At 37.7% G+C, this 24999-nt stretch overlaps 1 long non-coding RNA gene across 1 annotated transcript; it reads right to left on the reverse strand.

Annotated features, from left to right (window-relative positions):
- Positions 1-518: 518 nt before the first annotated feature.
- On the reverse strand, positions 519-24523 carry LOC137915978 (uncharacterized). Its single transcript, XR_011106452.1, has 3 exons — positions 24420-24523; positions 20613-20742; positions 519-535 (listed from the first exon to the last, which is right to left on the reverse strand). It is a non-coding gene; the product is annotated as an uncharacterized lncRNA (long non-coding RNA).
- Positions 24524-24999: the final 476 nt, after the last annotated feature.

Genomic DNA, 24999 nt, shown 5'->3' on the forward strand with positions numbered 1-24999 from the left:
GGACAGCTGTGTGGAAAAGCTCACGACCGGTCAGGAGATGAAATCAAGAATAGGCGATAAGTTGGTTTGAGGCACTAGAGCCCCTATTAGAGCCCCCCACCCCCACCCCCAAGAGAGACACAGCGGTGGGAGAGTGCAGTAAAAATAGCCACAAGCATAATTTCCTTCTTGGGGCTAAGGGAGAAGTGAAGAGGGAGAACTGATCAACATCTCACTGCAGGGCAGCCAGATCCATTCCCTGGGTTCCCTTGGGTGCCACCTATCACACCAAGTGACTTAAACTGCTTGCCACTGCCAGGCAGAACACAAACAGCATACAATGCTGTCAGCAAAACGGTAAAGATGATGTCAGAATATGCTTCAATAGCAAAACAAACCAGGTAAATAAAAACCCACAACAAAAAGGATATCGACATCTTTACCACAAACTTATCTTGTTGGTCGTCCGTTTTGGGGAAGTTCTCAATGTCGTTCTCGAGCCTCTGAATATGACGTTCCATCGTAGTCAAGCTGCCTTTTAATATTTCAGCAGAAACTGTAGAAAAAACAGAAGGTTGAAAATTAAGTACCGGTATCTGTGTGTGTGGTGTGTGTGGTGGGGGGGTGTCTTATGGACAGGCGAAGACAGATGTTACTTGATCTTGTTCATTCTTTGTTGTTTTATTTAAGATGCAGCATGGGAGCTAAGACTCTGTTTGTGATGAAGTTAAATATGACTGAAAATATACATTTTTGGGCAAGTTTGAGGTGAAATTTTGATTCAATTTTAAAATATTAAAAATAAAACCAATTGAAAAAAAGAACAACGTTTGTGGCATAGTCTCCATCAGACACCAAGTAAAAAATGTCTGTAGATTGTTCTAAATTTTTGCAGTGGCTCCATAATATCAGCCTGGATCTGAAATGAGTAACCACAGCAACAGAGACATGGACAAAGCCTTCGCTGACATTGACATCAGCAGGTTGAAGACGCATCACAATAGAAAATAATTAAATTCCCCCGAAAAATCTGAATATCCTCATCACAACTGATTTCAGTCCTTCAGAGCCTCGTTCTCTGAACTCCACAGGCTAAAAGCTGTGACTCTTTAGCTGCATGAAATACACTGCTACTCTGAACTCAGTGATTTGTTAAGTGATCATCTCAGAGCCACCTTGCTTTTCAGCTTGCTTCCTTGGACTGCGACTGACAGCACACTTACCATTTGTTTGAAAAATGTATAATAAATAATTTGAGGACAACAAGATTCACTACCCAGCTAGACTCTTTATTGTAAAATTATACATTATTGATTGACTGTATTGCTTTGTGCCTGCTAGAAAGGGGTATATGAGCTGAGTGGGTTTGAAATATCTTCTACTGCAAAGTCATGAGGATCCGTCAAAAAGAACACGCTGCCATCATCCCTTAAAAATCTCTTCAAGTCTAGGTTGGTAAGATCATACAATTTATTCACAGGTAGGTTGTCTGTTTTAGCTGGTTACATTCTTGTAAAGCCAAAGTGAAGCGCAAGGAACATGAAAGAGAAAAAAAGAAAGAAAAAAAAGTTGACTTGAGTGAACAGCAGACAACGTCCTTTAGTTATTGATAAGAGCATTGTAAATCTGGACTTCGATGCATTACTCACTCCTACAAACAAGAGACAGACAAATAGTATTTCATTTAGCTTTGCCCATTTCCTCAAATAAACTGCCAGGGAAAAATTCGGTATGCCTCACGGCACCAAATCAACGGCCATAATGTGAATATGTCAACTTTATATGCAGTCGTTTATAGACGGGGCCAATTTCCATCTTGATTTATAGACAAATAATACCACTCTTTCATCCAGTGTTCGTGCAATATTGCCAAAGGTTACAGAGGAAATTGAGATTTATTTTGAATGTTGTCTCCAGCAGAGAACAAAATATAAAGTTTTAAATAATTCAAACACTTGCGAAAACAAAGACAAATGCAGCATAAAACCAAAGAAGAAGGTCATTCATAAGCGCATTCATCACCTCAGCCAAGTAAATGTGTGTTCGCACTGGGTGCAGAGAGGGAGGTGAGGGGAGCATGAAAACAAACAGATACACAGACCAGATGCATAGGTGGAGAGAATATAATTATGCTTATATATATATATATATACATAAAGGCATTTTGCAATAGCTTATTTAACAGTAGGAAAATATTAAAAATCAAAGGGAGTTGACACAATAGTCTATGATAGACATTCACCCATTCACACTCCAGTGGGCGACTGCCGCCAGACCCACTGGGAGCAATTTGTGGTTCAGTGTCTTTAGTGACTGGACATGTGGACAGTCGGAGCTGGGATTCGAACAACTGATTTACTGATCACTGGACGACTCACTCTACCAACTGTGCCGCAGCCACCCCTTACCGTGCAGATATGGTACGGCAGGGGTCACCAACCTTTTTGAGGCCGAGGGCACCGATTCATGCAAAGGGCTACCAGTTTGATTCTGAAATAAAACATTTGCTCAATGTACCATTAATCATTAATGATATGAATCTATGTAAATACACTGATCATGTTTAATGATTACTCACACTAATTCTTAACAACGTTTTAACAAGGTAGGGGACAGATTTGACTCGTTCAGAAGTCTTTTATTTTATACAAACTCTTGAGAAGCCATGGCTCTTGGGCACCTCACAAGGTCCTCGCGGGCACCCCGGGCTTATAAGATTAGTTCTTTTGCATTTAGCTGTTAGTACCTTAAAGTAGATAGCAGATGAAGTGGGAAGCAGACTGCAGTACAACAGAGGAATACTGCAAAAGGATATTCACAACTCTATGCACTCCCTTTCAGCATGAATCGAACAAACTCCAACTGCAGGAGAAAATGTATTGTTGAAAGCGACAAAAAGTACAATTTAATATACTTCACCATCAACAATGGAGGTGGATAAAACCTCATATACAGTAATGATCAACATTGGGTTTACTGTATCTGCTTGGTTTTCAGTGCTGCACTTTCTAAGGAGAAAAAAATAATCCAGTTGGATTTCTATTTGAAAACTAGCTTACTTCAATTGATGAATAAAATAGAACAAATTATATTATTAATAATAATCAATAAACTATTGTTTCATCATGTTAAGAATTAGACAATGTCAGCAAAATACATTGTGATTCATTTTACTCAGGGGATACAAATGCAATTACAATTTCCCATAAATGCTGCGCTAATTGCATTCACATAAAAGGGCAAATCCTTATCACTTTTGCTCTATTTCCCATTTCAATTTGCTTTTAAGCTCTCCATGTAAAATAACTCATCATAATGACAGATTTGCAGATTAGAGCTGATGCCCCACCCGAGAGTAAAACCATAAGGTTAACATGCGCATACTCCAAATGCCTAACATGATAAAACATGATCTGGACTTTTCCAGAAATCAAAATACAATTACATTTATGAAGAAAGTTATGTATACTTTAATGTACAGAGAGAAAATATGGGTGACAGTTGATGAAGTATTGTGTTACATTACTATATAATTTCAGCAAACTAATGTTCTTATTCTATTAATGTTTCATTATTGTTCAATATTTGAGTTACAAGACCCGGCATGGAAAAAACATTCATAATGCAGTATTTACTGCACCTTTCTTCCAGCCCAAACTGGTATCTGCAAAAAACATATAAAAAAAAAAAAGAAATATTGGGAGAAAAGGTCATCTAACATTTTAAAGGAACTATAATGGAATGAATGGAGCACATGGGCATTAACCCAAGGAGAATAAAACACGACATGGGAACTATTAATAACATAATTTAGTTACAATATTTGAAGGCAACTTTCGGGATCAAAAGTACAGCCCGACACCGGGGAACAACAATTTACTGCACCTTCCACACTGGGGCGAGGTCTTGTTTACAATAGGGGTCATGTCTGACTTAAGACTTAATTGCTTTCGGCAGCCAGTGGAGCCGCAGCCTGGAGCCAGATCTCTGGAGGGACTATAAATAGAGTCTATTGTAATATATTCTGATTCATGGGAAAGTTTAAATATTGACCTGGGGTGATGACAATTACCCAGAAAGTGCTAAAGAAATCAGGCAGGGCATTGTACTCGTGCTACGTATGACTATCTGCCCTCTGTAATAAGATAGCATGAACAAATTACTATGGTTTACCTCAGGCATGGGCAAACTAAGGCCGGGGGGCCATATGCGGCCCGTTGAGCTTTTTAATCCGGCCTGCCGAACTTGACCAAACTACATCATTAAATAAAATGTTATTATAATTAAGCCTCATTCATTTTAAAAGGCCAAATAATTTCATGTAATGGCTTTTACATGTCATTTAAATTAGTTCACACAGACACTCCATCCATCTGTTCCTGACCCGGCCCCTCTGTCAAATTTTAGAACCCATTGTAGCCCGTGAGTCAAAAAATTTGCCCACCCCTGGTTTACCTCCTCTCCTGATAATCACCAAACTAATTGCTTCCACTCGAAGACGGTCATTTCTCTTTACCAAGATAGATTTTTCTGGGATATTGTTATGACGCCTTCCTGATGTCGATCAAACAACAAGATGGGGGGTGCCGAAGTGGGTGGTTATGAAGCCAGCTTTTTGAGGTAAAGGCATTCTGAGTGTGAAACATTGGAAATTAGTGACCAAACGTGCAATGGCATGTTTGGTCACTAATTTCCAATAAAAAAAATAAGACTGCTAATGTGGCGAGCACTTGGCAACAGGCTCTCACCCAAGAGGTTTATGGGTAGTGGGCGTGGTATTGCGGCCATAATGTTTTGGCGCTCTTCTTCATTCATTATGTTGCTGGTGTCTAAGGAGTAAAGAGCAGTAACCCACCTTCGTCTCTGAGTCATCCCTCATCCTGCCACATCATTATGTGTTTATTTAATAATTAACTCCAAACTTTCAAATATTAACTTAACCAAAAACCTAATGCAAACGGGCATCATTTCAACACAATTACACAAGTGAGTAACAAGTGTGTAAATACTCATAAGCAGTATATACACAGGTACAAGGAGATTCTGGGATAAGGAAAACATGACTAAGCATTGGAGGTGTGGTGGTCAGAAGAGCCTGCAGAGGTTGACTTGTGCTTCTAACCTCATTCACAACTTCAAAGTTGCACCTCGTCACAATTCCACCTGACACATTTCTAGATATAAGAGACCAAAAACCTTTTATTTATTTTTTACAGGCTTTCTGGGGATTTATGATATGCAGAGCAAAGAAATGGCACAATCATAGAGTAGAATAAAAACAGTAATTGTGTTAAAAAAGAAAAGAAATGAACTGGCTCATTATTTACCATAATGGAGGAGCCTATTAAGTGAAGCAATAACAAAATCCAGCTAAAACTACATGGGAATCAATGTAGCAGCTTCAGGTCATAAGGAGATGATTACCACTAATGACATCCAATCCAAGAGCTCAAAAAACATTTACACACAAATATAAGTGCACTCACACAGAGGAATTTGGCCTCACAATATCATACAAGACCAATTTAATCAGACAAATGGAATGTTAAGTTTAAACAGGATACAATATCAAAGCAAGATTAACTTATTCAGGCAATAGAAGTGGCACAGAAAAAAAATGTATACAAAAAAAGATATTCACTATTTAATAGTTTGTCAAGGGATGATTTGGAAGGTATTTTATTTTAATATTTGCGAGCGCAACAACATAATTCTTTGTTTATTATAATGCCACATGTTTGTAAGACATACTCTAAGATTCTAAGATACTCTAAGATAATTCAACAGTTTTTTAAAGTTTCATTTGAGACTAGATAAAACTTGGTGAACGTGGTGCTGCTTGAGAAAGCAATAACGTGTTTGTTTTCCGGCTTGATATATCTAATATAGTCTCTGAAGCAAACAATTATCAATTTATGCCTCGAGCAGACACAGGCCAGCATTAGCTTTCATTTGATGTGGTGTTTCTCACCACTCAAATTCAAGTCAAACATTCTCCTTTTAGCTCCTTTTAGCTACTTTGTTTACCAGCTTGAGGCTAATTCTGTCTGCCTGATGTTGCCGTACCTGCCTGCTTGGAAACAATGATGGCAAAATATGCCACAAAAGAAAACTATTTGTAACAGAACTACAGTATTTGGTTGATTGAGTCATATTTTTGATAATTTGATTGATTGTTACTGAAAACAGCGTCTATGCAGAGGACCACACACACACAAACACACACACACACACATACATAAGATAAAACTACCATGTTTATTAATGCATTAATTATTATCGATTCATGGGCAGGATAGTTTTCACATTTACAAAGTGTATCTGTGCAAATGCAGAGTAGCAAATAGGACTGTGTTAACGCACTTCACAAATTCAACTTTCCACATAGAATTCCCTCGCTCAGAGAACCATCTGGTTGGAGTCTGGAGGGATGGGATGAGAGGGATAAACCCACCCCTGCAGTCTCTTTAAAAGCCATAGATTATGTTAGGATTCTGCACAACTAATGGTTAAACTCTTCCACTTTGAAACTTGAGTAGTGCAAGTGCACAATTTACGTCACAGGTATCGCCACCTTCTACCAGCTGTTCCAGGTGACAAATCAGCGGATCTGCTGTTCATTGAAGACCATGATTCCTCTTCGAAATATGAAATTGAGGTTTACCATCAGGTCTCCTGATCTTGCATGCTAGCTTTATAGATTCACTTCCTTCTATGCTGCAGCCAATGCTACTTATATTTAAAGTTTTACACAATTTAAATATTAAAGCTCACATATATTTTTTATTAACATGCAATTCAGTTCCAAGAGCAAAGTCAGTGGAACAGTGGCGATGGGGTTACACTTACAGTAGATTCATCCTCATTAAAATCACATACTACCAATTCCTGAAACATATAAAATAAATAAATAAATAAAAACATAAATCTTTTTTTTCCTTCTCCAGTCTCCCTCTCAGCATATTTTAGGAACTCTTTGTTCTCTTAGACTCTCACTTCCCCCTCCCGTCATTTAAGTGTGTGATATTTCTATTTGAAGCTCAAGAGCTCCCTCTGTGAGATAATGTCGCAAGAAAGAGGAAATTACACAAATCCTACTACAGTGAAATCATTACCCAGACTAAAACGAAGAGAAATCGTAATACTTCAACTCCAATAAACCAACGGGGGTTGGTATGTGTTTGAGAATTATTTCATTTTACTTTTTATTTTTATTTTTTATTAGGGGGGCGGGGAGTGCTTTTCATTTGGAAGAAATTGAGTGACTGATTTTCTGTTTTAAACATTTGGTCTCTAAGATTCAATGACACCTATTAAATGTTACTGCAATAATTTACATTTATTATGTAAACTCTGCAAGACAAGGTCCATAAATTATCGCATTGTTCTCAGCATGTAATGCAGCAAATCCAGACATAATAATAGGACTGATGTAATACTAGGATGAAAAAGCTAAGAGTTGACTTTCATTGATCTCCCACCGAGATATTTCAGATTTATCATAAAATAAAGCCATTCAATTTTCTAAAATATGTCTGTTCACTTCAAATTATCACTTGGACTGCTAAGCATATTCCAGAAATTAGATTTGTAACGCTTAACCACCTGCTCATGTGCGGTGGTCCATGACTCACAAGAAGACTGATGTTGAGTGATGACACGATGACTCAATTTTGGCTTGCCTCCTTCATTTTCTTTTCTAAATGAAGCAATGTAGATATATTTGTTCCCTACATAACCATATTTCACTCACTAGATATATAAAAATCTTCCTGTGTCAATCCAGGATAAAAACATTGTGTTAGTGAATGACATGAAGGCATAAAAACACACATAAAGTACACATTACATACATGTGGCTTATTTTCCTTAGGAACTGTACAACAGATATATAAGGGAAATTCCTATATATATATTCTGCTGACATTACATCTCAAGAGTCCCTCGTGACCTCACTTGCAGTGAAAAATGTTGGTCCTTACTCACTCTGTTTGATTTACACCATCCATCCTCGCCAAAAGCAATGCATTATATTTTTCAAGCATTGCTCTGTGAACAATCATCTCAATTGCCCCCATCATTATCCTTGATTATTGATGAGATTTAGATGGAAAATGATGTATTCAGTGGTGCATAAAAGATACCCAGGCTTTTCTTGATTGGCTTTCAGCTGAGCAGTAATGAAGAGGCATCTGTTCGATTTTAGGTCACATTACCTCCCCACACTGGTTTTATCTTCCATCACAAACCCTGTTGGTTCCCAAACACCAGAAGTAAAACAGGAGATGGTCTCACATAGGAAGATCTCGATGCACAATAAATATATAAATACATTTCCACATATTTATGTTTTAATCCACGCTTGTACAGCACTGTGTGTCAGCTACGGTTGCGCTAATTATATTAATACATGGTTCCTCCAAATTGTCCATAGTCTATGAGTAAAAATTACATAAACTCGAAATAGTTATGCCTTTGGAAGGCTCTATGAACTTGATATCATCCTTCTGCTTGAGGATTGTACATGTCGTCGATGTACTCCGCTCGTATTGGTGTGCCAAATCATTTGCGCGGCCACAGTAATGGGTTTTTTTTTAGATAATTTCACGCTTCACCATTGTCATGTTTTTTTTTTTCTCACTGCCATCCTTACCACTCACTTTCTTTGGACCCATTACTTATAAAGTTAACACATACTTCCCTAGTTCCTGTTCTTTGGTCGCTAACTAGCGAGCATAGCCACATTTAACGGTTTAGATGACAAATAACACTTTCATAGTAGGAAAACAATCTCATATTGTCTTCATGATGCTGCACTACCAAAAAATGTTGGGATTGCTATGCCCTAAAAGCTTTACCATCCAGGGAGTGCTGGGAGGATTTGGCACCTGGCTTCCCACTGTCCGTATGTCAAAGTGTCCTTGAGCAAGTCACAGAGATACAAACAAACTGATCTGCTGCCATCATTGTGTAAATGGGGCAATCCATTTCCTGTGTCTCACTGACAAGTGAAAAGAAGCAGCTGGTGACTATGTGTGAACTGGAAAGGACACACAGCAGTCCACATCTTCCCAACGCCAACAGAATCGGTGAGATTGACAAGCGCTGACACACAGGGTGGCCAAAGGAAACGAGGAATGTGGAGTTCACATGGTACAATCTCGTTAAGCATTAAGTGCTCTTGACCTCAATACACGTATAAACCCCTGATCAGCCAAATACATACAATAAAGAAGTTAAATGACAACAATAATATTTTACAACAGCATGAGTATAACACCATTAAAGTTGAACACCATTAAAGTAAGACATATGGCTACTTCCATTCACATCAGTCTCGATCATGCTACAAAACTGTGTGGTCAGTTAAACATGCTGTTTGAACTGCATGCCACACAATCTCCAAACATAGGGAATTATAACTGCAGAGGAAATGGGGTGCTGTGCTGCTATCTTGTAGCCCAAGGCACCTTCATTGTGTGTTCCCACTTAGGGGGTTTGTAGCTTGCAGCCAATCAACCTATTGAAATAACCAACAGCTTTAGGGTTTGCTGAAAGCTGCCATTGCCCTGAATGTAGTTTGCTGTTCGAATATAGGACACCAAGAAAATGAAATGTTAACCTTGAAAGTACCATGAAAATGCTTGCGGGGCATTATTTTTACAAAATGATTTCAGTCGCAAGATAAACTTATTTTTTCCATCCATTTTTGAGTGAACGTGTGTGCATGGAAGAAGGGAGGGTGGGAGATGGATAGCGAGAACTGCTTTTTGTGTGTTGATACTGTAATGCTGGACCTGAGCAAGAGTTGGCTTACTCTTATGATACATGCTGGTATATTATTGTTGCTGCTGCATATGTCTCATTGCCATGTACTGTTTGAAGGAAATGCCATACTGTAGCTGTAGGTGAAAAGGAAATATTAAAACAACAGGATTTAATTTGCTTGGCAACTTTGATTAGCACCTAGCAGTTTGCTCGATAAGACATACCGAGCTGCAAAGCTGTAACATTAATGGCCTGCTGAGAAGTAAGGTTAATAATAAAAATGGATGTTCTGTTTTCAGTATGTGGGATGGTGAAGTGTTCATCTTAGAAGCGTTTCTTCTATCTGATATCCAAAGCAGCATAATCTGTGTCTGTGTGGCCAATCGGAGTAGGCCTTGGTTGCTTAAGGAGGACAAATTGTCTCTGCTGGGAAACCTATTTTAACAGATACCTAAAATTAAAAGATGAGCAAGGTAGCAGTCTCAAAGTTGTCCATTTTTCAATTCAGTTACCGGCAATATGTGATCTGCACTAGATGGTAAATTGAAAGGGAGGAACTGTACGTCACGAGAGACAACCAGGGTTCTGAGTGATGTGTGGTTAAAGTCCATCCAGGTTTATATCCACACAGTTAAATTCAGTCTCTCCCTGGATATGGCCTGCTCTCAAAGTTATTACTGTCCCCCAGGCCAGTCAGCTGAGGGTACCATACATCTAAACAAATCCTGGAGATATATATGTATGCCTGAGAAGCACCTCTGCTCTTGGACACATAGCTCAAGGGCAGAAACAGGGCATTCACAGTGTCTTCTCAACAGAGGAAATCTTAATTGTGCCCATAAAATCAGATGAGTCATTGCCATGTCGTGCTTATGGCCTGCCTGATTAGACACAAGACTTTTGTTAGCCTTCAATATGAAAAAGACAATGCTTGCTAAAAAGGACAATTCTGAAACACTTGATGCCAGGACTAAATCACAAGGGAGGTGTCATACACACAGAGGAAACCGTGTTGTAGGGCAAACTGAAGACTAAAACAATGTATGAGCAACTCACGAATAGCAAAAAAGTATAATCAACAGGACTTGTTCAAGTCTGATTGAAGACGTTTCACCTCTCATCCAAGAGGCTTCTTCTTAATACTTAATGATTATTTTGAAATCTGTGCAAACAATGGACCACAGCATGCTGGATGAAAAGCCCACCAGAAATAAAATAAATTAAAGTCAAGGCACATGACTCTTCAGTTGGTGGAAAAAAAAACTATGTAAAACAATCATGGGATGATAAACATAATCCTTTCACTAAGCCATTACATTGGCAGCCTCTCCAAAGAATTGTGGCTCCCCTTTTATGACTTAACACATCAAAATCACAGCATAGCACACACAGAAAAGGCCACCTGATGATAAACACTGCAGACAGTGTCAGAGGCTTTATCTCTTGCTAGCCTGCAGCTCGACACAGGTTCAATTTGGCCCTCAACAGTCGATTGTGTCCCTCCTTACCTCTGCTTCAATTGGTGGAATGAAAACATATCTTTCTGGAATAAGCAGAGCTCCGCTGGGAGGCCACAGCATGGCAAAGATTAGGAAAACCACAGACACCAAGTCATGTGAACTGTCGTTGTCCCGCCAGTTTAAGCTCGACTTTCCTAGTAGCATGTTGCGGTAGTTTTTTTGGGGTCAAAGCAAATTATAAATCAGGATTTGAGATTTCTGAATGTTGGCTTTGGGTTATGAAATTAGAGGAACATATTTAAATGAGCAGTATGAGAAAACTGCAAGTATGTTTAGTGAAAAAAAAATGCAATGTGTACTGTTCATATATCTTAACAGTGCTTATTTACATTTATAGGCACAAATTAATTACTAGAGAAATTACCATTAATAGAAAAACGGAATCCTTAACACTAAAAATGCTAATAATCTTCCACATACACAACAGCGCAGTTTGTTTTGTTAGATGGGCAGTTTTAAGCATTATGAAACTCTGTTGGGTTTGCTGCTGATTGTTTGTCATAACCTTGATGAATTTTAATACACAATGTTGATGTGTATTTTAGTTGCATCTGATTCAAGTTATTCACAAATGCTAATGCATCACTAAAATTAAATGTTAATATATCACTAAAATTAAATTTTCGTGATATATTAGATAAAGGGCTAGCTAATTATGTCCAACAACGTCTCATGTCAGGTTAACCATACTCCCTATTTGAGACGATTATTATAGCTTCCTAAAGAAAAGGATGGATAATATCTTATCAGATTCATTACATGAGGGGGACTTTTTTCTATGGTAGAGCACATTTAGATCATTCTGTTCATAAAATTTATTAATATTATACTATACTATAATTGCAATATAAGCCCTCACTACAGTGAAGGTTGTCAGTGTGCTCGAGACCTGGCTTCAAATTTTAAATTTTACATACACAGTGTGGCTTCATATCACAGGACTAAAAAAAAAGAATGTGGGAAATGAAAATCAGCAACATATAAGAGAAACGCCACAGTCAGGATGTGTTAGATTTATATTGGAAATAAAGGGCTGGCTGTTAAATTAAAATCATTCCATAAAGCCTGAGGGGAAAACAAACTAGAGATGAGTGTGATTAACACCATGGAGTCAAACAAATGAAATATGGTCTGTGCAACACAAATGAAGCAGTGTAAACTTAACAAACTTGTTTCTCAAATACACAACAAAATAGGAAAAACAATTGAGTTTCAGTGAGTCTAATGTCCCAAGAGCACTGTCACATCACTGTTAACATTCGGGAGCAATAGCATCACAATAAGGAAGGTGCAATGTGATATGCACTAGTTCACAGCAACTTGGCTCAGATTATTCTGAATAATTTCCAGGGATGAGAACAAAAAGGAAAATATAAAGTATGGTGAGAATGAAAAGCAGCAAGATGGATTTTGTGATAGTTGCAGATGAGTATGGTCTTGTCAAACCCTACACAAACACACAAGTGCCATACTATGTTTGCAATACTAGCAGTGAATGCCTGTGCACAGCCATGCATTTGCTCCTCTGGGGGTTATAAATCATTAGTGTTGGCGGAATCTTCACACGTAGCGGCATGCATGAACTGAAAGGGGCACAAGGGAACGCACCCCAAGTGGAGTAAAACGCCAAAGCCCTGAAAAGCCCTGCCTCAGGCCATGCTTTTAAATTATTTATTGATGACAGCCCATGATAAAAAATGACCCAATTTGATATCCAAAATCAATGTGCAGCCCAAATGACATGGAGAGGTTGGCAAAATCTGTCCAGAGTCTTATAAAAGCATATGTGTTTTCTCAAACACTGGTCAATAGAATAGAGCAAGAGGCTGTGGAAATGAAAGGAGACAGAAACAGACACTTTTCCACCTTCAGTAAAATGTATGCTCCCTTTTTGGGTGAATAGCTTTTCTGATACAACCAGGGGCGAGGGAGGGATTTCCCCTCCTACTTTATCCAATCAACGAGCGCCCATTTCAGCCATGTGATGCTACTTATAAAGTTTGGTTGGCGTTAGAAATTAGAGTGTAAAAGTCTGCTTGGTCAGGTGTAAAATCGATTTGAGTAATAAGAGGACCATGGCACAATTGCCTTTAGGTGTCATGACATATATTGACATCTTTGAATAGCATTTAGCATGAAAATATACAGGTAGAAGCAGATCAATTGATAAGAATGCAGGAGAGATTAGCTTAAATTGGCATTTGATGTATTTTTGTGCAGATTATTCATATCTTCTGAGTAAGGTGCAAATATTTAACCACCACTATTCAAACCTAAAAAGATGCAGCTATTTAGGATTCAAAATATTTCAGTGACATATTCAAGTCACTTAAAATGCATGATCCTGGCAAAATACATAAGAAAATTACCAAACTGGAAAATAATCCAGGTTTAATTTTCAAATTTGCATGTATTGTAGATGAAGTAATTATGTATACAGAGAATAATTAGCTCTGAAGTTTTTGCACAGTCAAAAATGAGATGGTACAAAAAGCAGCGATAAATAATTTAGCTTTGATCGAAAATCAGCCATTCTTCAAGAGACCAATTACAACCTCTAATTTAAAGTGAATAAACCCTGCATGTCTTCATCATCATATGGTTGCTTGCATTTCAAAGATGTCAAAAACAATTATTGGTGATTTAAAAAAATATGGAAATTTAGTATTTTGAATAGCCCTTGTGCATGAGATGCACCATTCTCTCTCCTGAAAAAAACATCCTCAATAGCTACTTTTAGTCCACTGGGATATTGCTATTCTGGGTCCTGATTTTAATCACTGCATGTCATTTAATGCCTTACTTGAGAGTTTTTGAGAGATAGAAATACTGGAAATATTAGCATTCTGGTTGCCAATGCAAATTGCTGCTAAAACCCAATTGCTAATAAACTATTGATACATTCTGAAAGCAACAAAATTATTTTAATCTATAGTGGTAGATTGGAAGTGGTGCAGAAAAACAGAGTTCACCTCAGTGCATGAAACACTCCCAGAATGGGAAATGGTCTACGTTGACAGGCTGAATTTCTAGGCTGGCAAACAGCATTATTCTCATTCCTGGTACCATTGTCAACTCTCATTGAAGTCTTCTGTCGGGGACTGGAGGCTGATGCTAAGCACGGCTGCTGGTCTCCCTGCATGTGTCTATCTCTATCTACACTCATACTGGCTGCCCAAAGGGGTGATGAAAGAAATCAGAGGTGGATGGAAAGAGAGATGGACAGAAATGAAAAAGAAAGAAATAGAGGGCTTCTTTAGTCTTGGAATGAACTAACGACTCACCATGAAGTAAGAAAGAGAAAGAAAACTCCCTAGTGTTCATCACTCATCCTTGAGATGGAGGCGAGGAGCAAGACAGGTCTGTTTCCTGTTCATAATATTATCCGTGACAGACTGTCCATTTAAAGTGCTGGCCTTGCTGATCCAGCTTTATCACTTCCAGGGTCCAGAGATGAGAACACCTTAAACAAACTTATGAGGAAATGTATCCAATTCCATGACACTGAAACATCTTTACCTTTACTAAATTAGGTATTTGTGTAAAAGGGTGATTCTTGAAACCTGCAAAAAAACGTTTTCTTTTTTTTTTGTCTCTTATATAAGGAATCTAAAATCATGTAAATCTGCATGTGGAACGATGCATAAAAGTTTATGCTATTATCTGTGCATTAATGAAGACTATGGCCCCAACAACAAAAGTAACCCTGTTGACAAACTGGCAGCTCAAAAGTACTCAAATGTGAAATGCTAACAAAGAAATGTGCTGTGGACAAAAGTAAATAAAGTCACTATTATTATCAGTAGTTCAACCATCTGAGACATATAAACTCCAAACATAACAGAAGTGAGATTACAGTAAAGTGTGTCTATCATTACTGAAGTACCGTATATACAATAGAAAATGTTCATGAATTATTGTCAAATATTGTTAATAGTTTGCAAATATACCAAATTCTATTTAATGGGACACTGTTTCTTATCAATAAACCAAAGTTTATCCAAGTATACTTACTTTGTGAACCGTATGTATTTTTAAATATTTCCTTTTAGTCAGGGTCTAAAATTATAGACAGAAAGCACCCATATAGGTTGTCCTTGTAGGTAAATGCACCCATCTGGCTGATTTGGCTAATCCATGTTGCGTTTATAGCCTGTGAATCCTTTTTTGTCGCTTCTCTTTTGTGGGAAATTCGGAACAGATGACTCAAATTTCAGGTCATTGTGCATGTAGGCCCATTCTCTCCTTCCTTGGAATCTCTCAAAATCTCAGACTTGATGGGAAGCATCAGTGAGCTTCAATCTTTTAGCACATGCTGGGCCTCTCGAGTGCATGCAGAGACAAAGCATCTCAATCTAATCTTCCAATTCTGAAAATATGTGCAGTCTGGAGAGGGTTTTCCATCTTCTTTGTAATTCTAGCAGGCATGACCAGTTTCTCTGCTTTTCGAAGAACCACAATGGCTTCACCTTGTGGCATTATTAGATATCCAACAGGAGATGAAACTGCATTCAATTAGCATATGCCATTGTAAAATACTGTCTTTATGGTTTTCCCTCCATGCAATTTGCTAATTGTAGTAAACTTGAATTATTGCATATTCTCAATTTGCATACAACACCCTATTAACTCCGATGATTAAATGGCAATAGAATTCCCATTGAGAATATTCATATGAGTCTGTATCAGACTATCATTCAATTATGTCTGATAGAGAATGGGAAAGTCTGACCACATATCCAAGAAGGGAAACTTCACAGATGTTTCATGATTATAATCAAAGCTGCTAATATAGACAGACAAACCAATACTATTAATTATACTGCAAGATATCACATATTTGATGACAATACATTATTGTGTTGGCAGTGGCAAACCAAAGTGAGAAAGTGTAGATTAAGGGAGACCGGCAATAGTAGTTATCAACTGTTAATTACTGGTGTTGCAATCTACAAGTCTGTGTACAGTCATCCAGGTTGAGGAAAATCAAGCAGAGCAAAAATAAAAGTCAATTAGTGTGCAAATACAACATTTTGACACAATGCAAATAGACTAGTCAGTGAAAGCAATTTGGCTTTTTGTTATCTTTATTTATCAGCTATAATATCATTGGTGGATAAATATTCCATGATGTCTTCTGTTGCAGTGTCAATAATTCATTAGCCCAATACATGCTGTACCTTTGTTCTGTCTTATGTCCTGAGACAATATGCAGGCTAATTCGCTACCTGAAGCATAACTAATATAAATAATTATAGTCTATTGAATATGCAGAGAAAAACATATCGGGATTAATAATAAGAAATACGAGAACATCAATGTAATATTTAACAGTACTTCTGAGCTAGCTGTTGGCCAATTTTGATGCTATTAAAGACAAGCTGCTAGCAAGGGAGATAATGTCTTGTCTTATTATCATAAAAAACAGGAAACAGCTGTGAAGTGAATGGAAGATCATAGAAACATGTCCTTTTCACAAAGAATATGGACGTCCTTTCAAATAAAATCCCATCTTGATAGATTTTTTTTTTTTGGGGGGGGGCATTGCTACAGCACACGTTTTGGCTTGTATTATGTACATTTTAAGAAGACAACCTCCCAGATTGGCTGGATAGCGAAAAAAAAAAAGTTCCCAATAACGCAATTCCCTGCAACTCAAATGCTATCAAAAGACAAACGGTCCCTTCTTTGTTATACCACATCAAGAAAGGCATTTTGTCTACGTAATACAGAGCCAAGCGCTGCAAGGAATTTAAATGGGAAATGAGCAATGCTTTATTATGCTGCAGAGCCTTGGAATGAATGTGGATAATACATATATTCACAGCGGTATTAATATCCTCAGAGTTCATCTTTTTCCCCTCCCTTCATTCTCCATTTTCTCCCTTCACAGGCTCCAAAGTACTTTGCCCTTGGCTATGCCTTATACTAAATAGATTTATGAGAACGCTTGTATCATATTTCCTCTTTTCCCAGATTGTCAAGACAGATTGTCAGTGCACCACTGATTGAGTGGAATCACCACATAGACTGAGTTCTCATTGTCAGGATGCACATATTCATCTCTGGGGGGTATTTAACAAGGCAAAGTGACCAATGACATTCTCTCAAGGCCTCACCAATGCTATGGAGATGAGGTCAGTGGTATGAAAATAAAGGATTCGATGACTGCATATGATTCTATTTCAAATGGTTATAGTCTCTCTCCAATACTGTGGCTATGAATGAATGCATGCAATACATCTGAAGTATTACAACAATATGATTGTCCGTGACTGTTTTCTTAAATAAGTAAAGGGTAAAGAACTAACATGTTGAACCCTTACAAAATGAGAACGATCAGTGTGGCTACTGCATTTGTAAAAAGGCATATTCATTTTAAAACCAACAAACAAATAACTAATCATCAGTACATGGCGCATATGCGTAAATATATTACATGCAAGATTATCTGTGATACCTTGAAACTGTTTAGTACAAGTGGATAAGCAGCAATGCCAAACCAGAGTCTACTTTATAATTAAAATAAGAAAACTGTGTGGTTCAACTAAAACTGTAGGAAAATAATGGTTTCCAGCAGCAATCAAACAATCACTGAAATCAAATGAAGGACATGTATCCTATTCCCGTTGAAAATGGAAACAGTGTGCTATTGGGTGTGACATTTTGAGGGAGATCGCTGAGAAAAAAGGGCATTTTAAATGAGGCCTGAGCCCTGAGCTCTCAAGACTCTCCTTCAACTCCTTCATCCCTCAGAGTGATTTATCAATGGAGTTCCAAGATGACATTGTGACAAGAGTGTACCAATCCCCTGTTTAGACAGAGATGCAGCTCACAGTGAAATATGGAAGTAATTTAGACACAAAGCCAATAAGAAAAGGAGGATTGCTCTCTTGGTGAACTAATCTATATTAAACTTGATAAAATAATCATTCACAGGGATATATGGGTCCATAACGGATATCAAAGAGTGGCTACTGAAATAAAATCACAAGAGAAATGAGAGAAAATAAAATAGGTCTGCTGTTTTTTTTCTTTCTGCAACAAGATGTGTCCCTATGTGTTGGTATGGCACTGAATTGAGATTGCCATGTGGCTTTTCCATGAGTATTTGTAACTTCCTGTTCCCGATGACCAGTTACCACCTTGCCTGATTCTCTACTAAACAGTGTGAATGCTGGCTTTGCAGGATTGATTGTATTTGGAAGGGCTGTAGAATAAAACACAATATATACCACAATATCCCTGCTAAAAGCATGGCCTGTCCCCGTGTCCTATCTGGAAGATCTGTAGCTTAGTCCCTGTGCGACATTTTATACAAAAAAGTGAATTTTAATCAAAACTGACCTTGGTACAGATGGGCTTTGATGATTTCTGAATCCTTGGGGAGAGAACAATCCCACAAGGGAAACTCCTTTGTGCTGGTCTCGGTTAAAAGTAGCCTATAGCTCCCGCCCTCACTCTTTCTGCATCAGAGCTATTGTATACTTCGAGCTTATCAATGTGATGCATTCTTTGAAATATAAATACAATGACCTTCTACTTCTTCCATGTCCAAGGCTTTCTTCATTCATCCATTCATCTTCTTGAATATCACACATTCGCAATCGTCTCATCTTCAACGAACGAGGCGGGGTACACCCTGAACGAGTCGCCAGCTCATCGCAGGGCAACACATAAACACACAAACATTCACACACACATTCATACATTCACAAAGGTTTTTTAACAAAACAAGACTCAGTAATACACAATTCAAAGTTAGAGAAATGTTGAATTAATGTATATGAATGAAACATTTTGAAAAGTTGATTGTCTTTGGAGAAATTGTACTTAGCCCGGCAGCCAATCAAGGCAGGTAAAGCTTTGATTTCTAAAGGAAATTACTCAGGCATGATTGCACTTTTCAGTGATATTAACTCAACTCACAGATATCGTATATGGCCATTTGATTACATTTGAATTTCTCAGCCAACCCGGAAGTCTGTAACAATCAGTAAGAAATCATTTGCCTGACAGGCCTCATAAAGTACACAAAACATAGTAAACAAGAATACACAAATGCCTGATGATATTCTAGCCATTGGTCAACTTTTCTTTATTTTACAAATATTTATTTAATTGTATTTGACTGATATAACTGGTTTCTTTATTAATTTCAAACATTATTTTTGTGGTCTTTGTATGGTAAAAGTTCACGTCTTTCACATTGTAGCTGTTTATATGGACTAATCTGACTGCAATGGTTTAGCAACCTTTTGCTTACTTCTAAATAAATCTCTTATAATTCACCTTCAGTCAGCATATCTCGCTATTTGTCAGAGCTTTAGCACCAGGTCGTGGCAACAGTGTTTTGTTTGAGATGAGAACAGCTAGATTTCATTTTCTTCAGCCACTTAATTTGACTGGTGACCAAAAGCTCTGGAGAAGGATCTGGAGATTGAGCGATAAATAATTAAGCAGCGCTCCGCTGTTTGACAGGCAATAAAAGCTTTCCAAAGATGTTGCCTGGTGCCTAGCCTGCACTCATGTTGATATTGTGTGCCTCAAAATAAAACAAAGGATATTAATATGAAGAAACCTGTCTTTTTGCTTTGATCAAACAAAAAAAAATGCATAAACATAAATATGATTAAAAAAAGAGCTAGCTTTTTAATCTTACTAAAAAAAACAACTTTGAAACTGTGCCAAGTATTCCGATTTTAAAAGCAAACATCTCTAATTGAATCAGGCTAGCTCAATAAATGTGTTGTGTGTAATAATCAATGAGATAAGTAATGCTGTTCCCAGCATTCCACGCCTCCTTTCAGAGACTTTTGTGAAATATACATTAATTTACTGTTCTCAGCCTAGTGACTGACTCTTTTCCGTGTAATGAAAACAAAGTTGATCTCAAATCGAGTGCATATAGACATCTAAGAATATACAGCACATACAAACAATTCCATCAATTTGCACAATGGCTGGCAGCCTCAGTGAAGTGCAGAATCAGTTAATGTAAATTAAATAACCAATTATAACACTAACAAAGAAAATAAGCCTGCATGGATTCCACCACATGGTTGAGAATAGAATTAGAGTGGAATTAGTTTAATGACAGCCCGGCACCGTGGGCAGATAAACAACTCTTTTCCTGTCACAAATAGATAACTGGCTGTCATCAAGGAATATAATATTTAAGGATGAAAATGGGGGAACTAAGGAATTAGTGAATTCATAATACAGAGCTGAGTTAAAAAGGCAATGCATTAAATGGTTTATATTGGTAATTGTTCACCTACAATGAGGATAGTGATGTGGACAGTTTAAGTTTATTAATGCATATGTATGTGAAAAGAGACGTACCTCTGCTGGCACTCTCCACATGCTCCAGTTCATCTGGAAACCTTAACATTGCTTCATAATTCTCTTCACACTTTTCAGCCAGGAAATGCAGAAGTGTTGTATTCTGACCAATGGATTTGGTGTCTCGAAGCTAAAAAGAAGCAAAGCAAATGTAAAAAAATAAATACCGTAATTAGAAACACAGTAATTGAAAAACTCTTTGCTTTATTATACAAGGTCCATACACACAAATAACACCTTAAGACAACCTCCCTCTCTTCTCACCGAATGTTGCTTATCTATTGCTATGAGTTAAATTTCTTTGTTCCACTAAGGATGGAAACAAGTATTAAATTTTTCTGTGTCTACAGGATGGTAACAACCATGTTACAAAGGAATTTAAGAAGTCAAAGTACAATGTATTTTTACACACCTAGGCATATATTATACATGTTTACCAAAAATAATACAGTGACGTTTCATCATAAGGCTTGGTATTGTATTTGTAGTGATATTCTCTCTCTCTGTGCGTGTGTGGAGCTTGTTCCATATTCATCCTCTACCATAATAGTCATGCCGTTTTTGAACGGCATGCTGGGAAAACTGATTAGCACGGCCCACCTATGTGAACTAATAACAATGATATTCTTGGGCTGCAGTCTCACATATGCAAATAATTGTGTGTACAGTCAAACAATTATGAGGCAAGACTATAATAGATTAGAAAATATACATATATTTAACATTGTTACAAGTACCGGTACACAAAAACATACACTTGGGCAGCATCCTGATTTACTTGTGGTTGTAGGATTTAATGCAATGGATGCAAGTAAAGAAACCATGAAGGTTGAGATAATAGGCTGTCCATTAAAATTGTCTGATGACATTATAAACATATTAGCATTGGGAGGTAATAATAATCGACATAGCATGAATATGTACTAATTTATAAACGGAGCTCTGTCATTACAAAATTAAACAAACATAATAATAATACAATATGCACGGCTGACTAAATGATTTGTACACCATAACTTGTGCTCCTCATTTAAAATTTTCATTTTAAAATAATTGTGGACCATTTCTTTTGTTTGTTTTCAATTTGGTGAAAACTGAAAACCACCACGCAAACACAACCATTATAGCACTACTCACTTTTAATTTGAATGTGCATTACTTAGAATAAAGTATGCCCTTATAGGTCTTCTTTGTAGAAAGAAAAACTGTTTATCCTGACCTGTTGCGAAAAGCATTTCATATGTTAATAGAAAACCCTTTGGTTTGTATCGGGAAGAAAACTCTTCATCAAAGCCATCTTGAACTGATATCTCATTATAAAAATAAGTACTTTTGACTTTAAAAGAGGTTTAAAGCAGAAAAGTTTAATCGGTTGGCAGAAAAGACCTTTAGCTAATACATGAGGATTTTCCTGCATGTTTTTTGCAAAGTGCAGATTTCACAGCTGACCTTGTACACCTTGAGCAGCAGATATTCAGGTTGTCAAATACACCCTATGTGACCAGCTTGGCTGTTGTGAGATGTGTATGACAGGCCAGGAGGGATGTTGTGACGGGCTGGACATGGGTCAGCCTTGTGCCCTTCTCCTTGCTGCTCATTCCCGTTATCATCTTCGTCATCCCTGATGAGCCCATTAGGTACTCTAGTCCTGCCACCATGGGGTCCATTTACTTGATTGACAAAAGCGAGAAAGTCGACTTGTTTCCTTGTCTATCTATAATAGTCCGATCAGCCCCCTAAAGAATTAGGAGACTGAACACTGACACACCACACTGATTCAGTCACCATGCGGAAGTAGAGAAGGAACCCTACATTCCCTGCAAGGTGGCTCTTTTTAACACATAGTTCCTGGCTTCAAAAGTGTGAAAGAAATTCACTTTAGGCATTCAAACTGTACTCCTATATTGCAAAATTCCATAGGGCTGTGTTTTCACATGGCCCGAATCATTCACTGGACATGGTCACTCAGGATGCACCTAAAAGCACGAGTTTGAGAATAATAAAATAAGGAAGGAAGGCGTTTTAGAATCTCTCATAGGCCACCTAAAAAGATGGATTTTGCAACTTAGTTTTTTTTTTTTTATGACCACAGCTTGATCGCTAACCTCATGTAGTGCTAAGAGAAAGCGCTCGGCCTCCTCAAGTAACTCTCAAAGCACTCCGTAGGCTGCCTAATAAATTTTCTCATCAGTTTTATCACCTATCACAGAGGACATTAAATACTGCTGCCTATGACACACAGTGCCTCAGTGCCAAAGCTTCTTCAAAGGGACCAGCCAACAAATCTATGTCTGGCTTTCTTCGACACTTGATTTTGCACCAAACTATTAACAACTCTGACGTTTTTAGAGACACCTTGATGTTGTGGTTGAAATGCAAATCTTAAATACCTGCTTGTACATTGACATGATTAAACCCAGTTTAAATAGCTGCCAAGTTCAAAACGTGGGTAGATTTTCCCTTCTGTGAATCCATTGCTGATTTAATTAATAGGGGAACAATTAAGGTGTAATAAATGATTTATTCATCAGTTCGTATGGTAAAGTGTGTGGAATCCAAAAAGGATTAATAGCATATTCGCCTGAACAGAGTTAATGTTGATGTCTGAACTCAAATTTAGATGATTTTTCCCCCTTTATTGAGAACATTTTACATTATACACAATGTAGTAGTTTTCAAGATGTTTCATGTGAAAATGTCCATTTAGCTACTAAAAAAATTATGATTAGAGAACATTAGAAATAAATTATTAAAAATATTTAGATAAATATATTTTATATTAGTGAGTTATAAACATTGCAAATGTATGATATGATACTGACATTGTATGTATCAAAGTTAGGCATTCAGATCCTTAATGTATCTACTGAAGTAAACCAACAAGTACAATATTGAAATAATCCTACAAACACTGCATTTCATTCCTTTTGTACCGAGATGCTGTTCTTCACAGCCAATCATTGCCAACTTTCTTCAATGTAATGCGGCATGTGATTGGCCCACTACCACTGCAAGCTACAACCCACTCTGAAAAGTGTGGTGAAGTTGAGCACTGTGAAATTGAGTTGGCATATTGATTATTTTCTAATAAGCCAATGTTTGAGACACAGAACCTTTTATCTGTTCCGGGTAATGTAAGGTGTTAAAGCGTCCATCACCTTTTGTTATCTGATCTTTAGAAGTGAAGTGTCTGTATATCTGCGTTTTTGTTTCTTTGTGTGTCTACACATCTCGCTCCCTCTGAACTGGCAGATATGTGGACAAATAATCAAACAGCAGTGATGTGTTCCCCAATTAATTGCAGGTGTTGTCGTGCAAGGTTTCCCGTGCAGCACGCAGAAATAATAGAACAGACACCAAAGCGACTGTCGCAGATCATGATGCCGAATGCGGGGCTTCATGGAGGAGAATGCTCTGTTTTAACAGCCTGACTGGTTAATGTTACCACTCAAACGAAGAGCCACTGCCACAACACCCTCGCATGCTGGATGTCCCTCGCATTATTTGTGGTTTCTTCATGCTGGAATAAAATTCAGTAAGGAGAATCCCTCACTGGGCACTTGATGGCCTCCCTCCTCCAATAATACTTACTTGCCACTGGCATGTCTCTCCCACTTTGTACCTGCAACCCTGTTTGAGTTGTATGAGGCACAACATGTAATGGAGTGTTTTGATCTTCATCACTGCATTGCTAAACACATGTGTGTAAATCTAACATATATCTAGAATATATTTTATTTATTTGCCAATGACAGTGGATGTTTTAGACATGCCCATATTGTGTTATGTTCTGTGGTGGCGCATTACCTTGCAGAGGAAGCTGACATTGAACCCAAACGTCTGGGCATTTCTCGAGCCAGCATTCATGTAATTGCCAACCAGCAACACCAACTCCAGGAATTTACTGAAGCCTTCACTCTTCTTCACTTCCTCACAGGCGAAAGTCACATTCATGATGTCTGGCCGGATGTTATTCACCTGCTCCTCGAATGTCAGCTTGAACAGAATTCCGTTTAGACGTGGCCGTAAGAGCTTCACCGAACTCATCTGTGTGTGTAAATAAGAAACAGTGCAAGTATTTAGCATTGCATTGTGATTCAGATGTTCCTAAAACTTTAAATGTTTATTGTAAAAACAAATAGATGCATAATTTCAGGTTCACTACAGATCACACATGAAATTGAAATTCATTTTGCACAATAGTTTTTGTGCTATAGATAGATCATACCCGAATCATAGGCGAGTATGAGGAATCTGACGTCAAAACTAAAATGTGTAAAAATAAGGACAATAAAATAACAAGTTAATACATGGATGCCTTTGATGTCCCTACAAAGATGTAAATAGACTATACCTCTAACAAACCAGTGATATATAGATGTACATT

Source organism: Brachionichthys hirsutus, unplaced genomic scaffold (assembly GCF_040956055.1).
Source record: "Brachionichthys hirsutus isolate HB-005 unplaced genomic scaffold, CSIRO-AGI_Bhir_v1 contig_839, whole genome shotgun sequence".
In the NCBI taxonomy this organism is placed as follows: domain Eukaryota; kingdom Metazoa; phylum Chordata; class Actinopteri; order Lophiiformes; family Brachionichthyidae; genus Brachionichthys; species Brachionichthys hirsutus.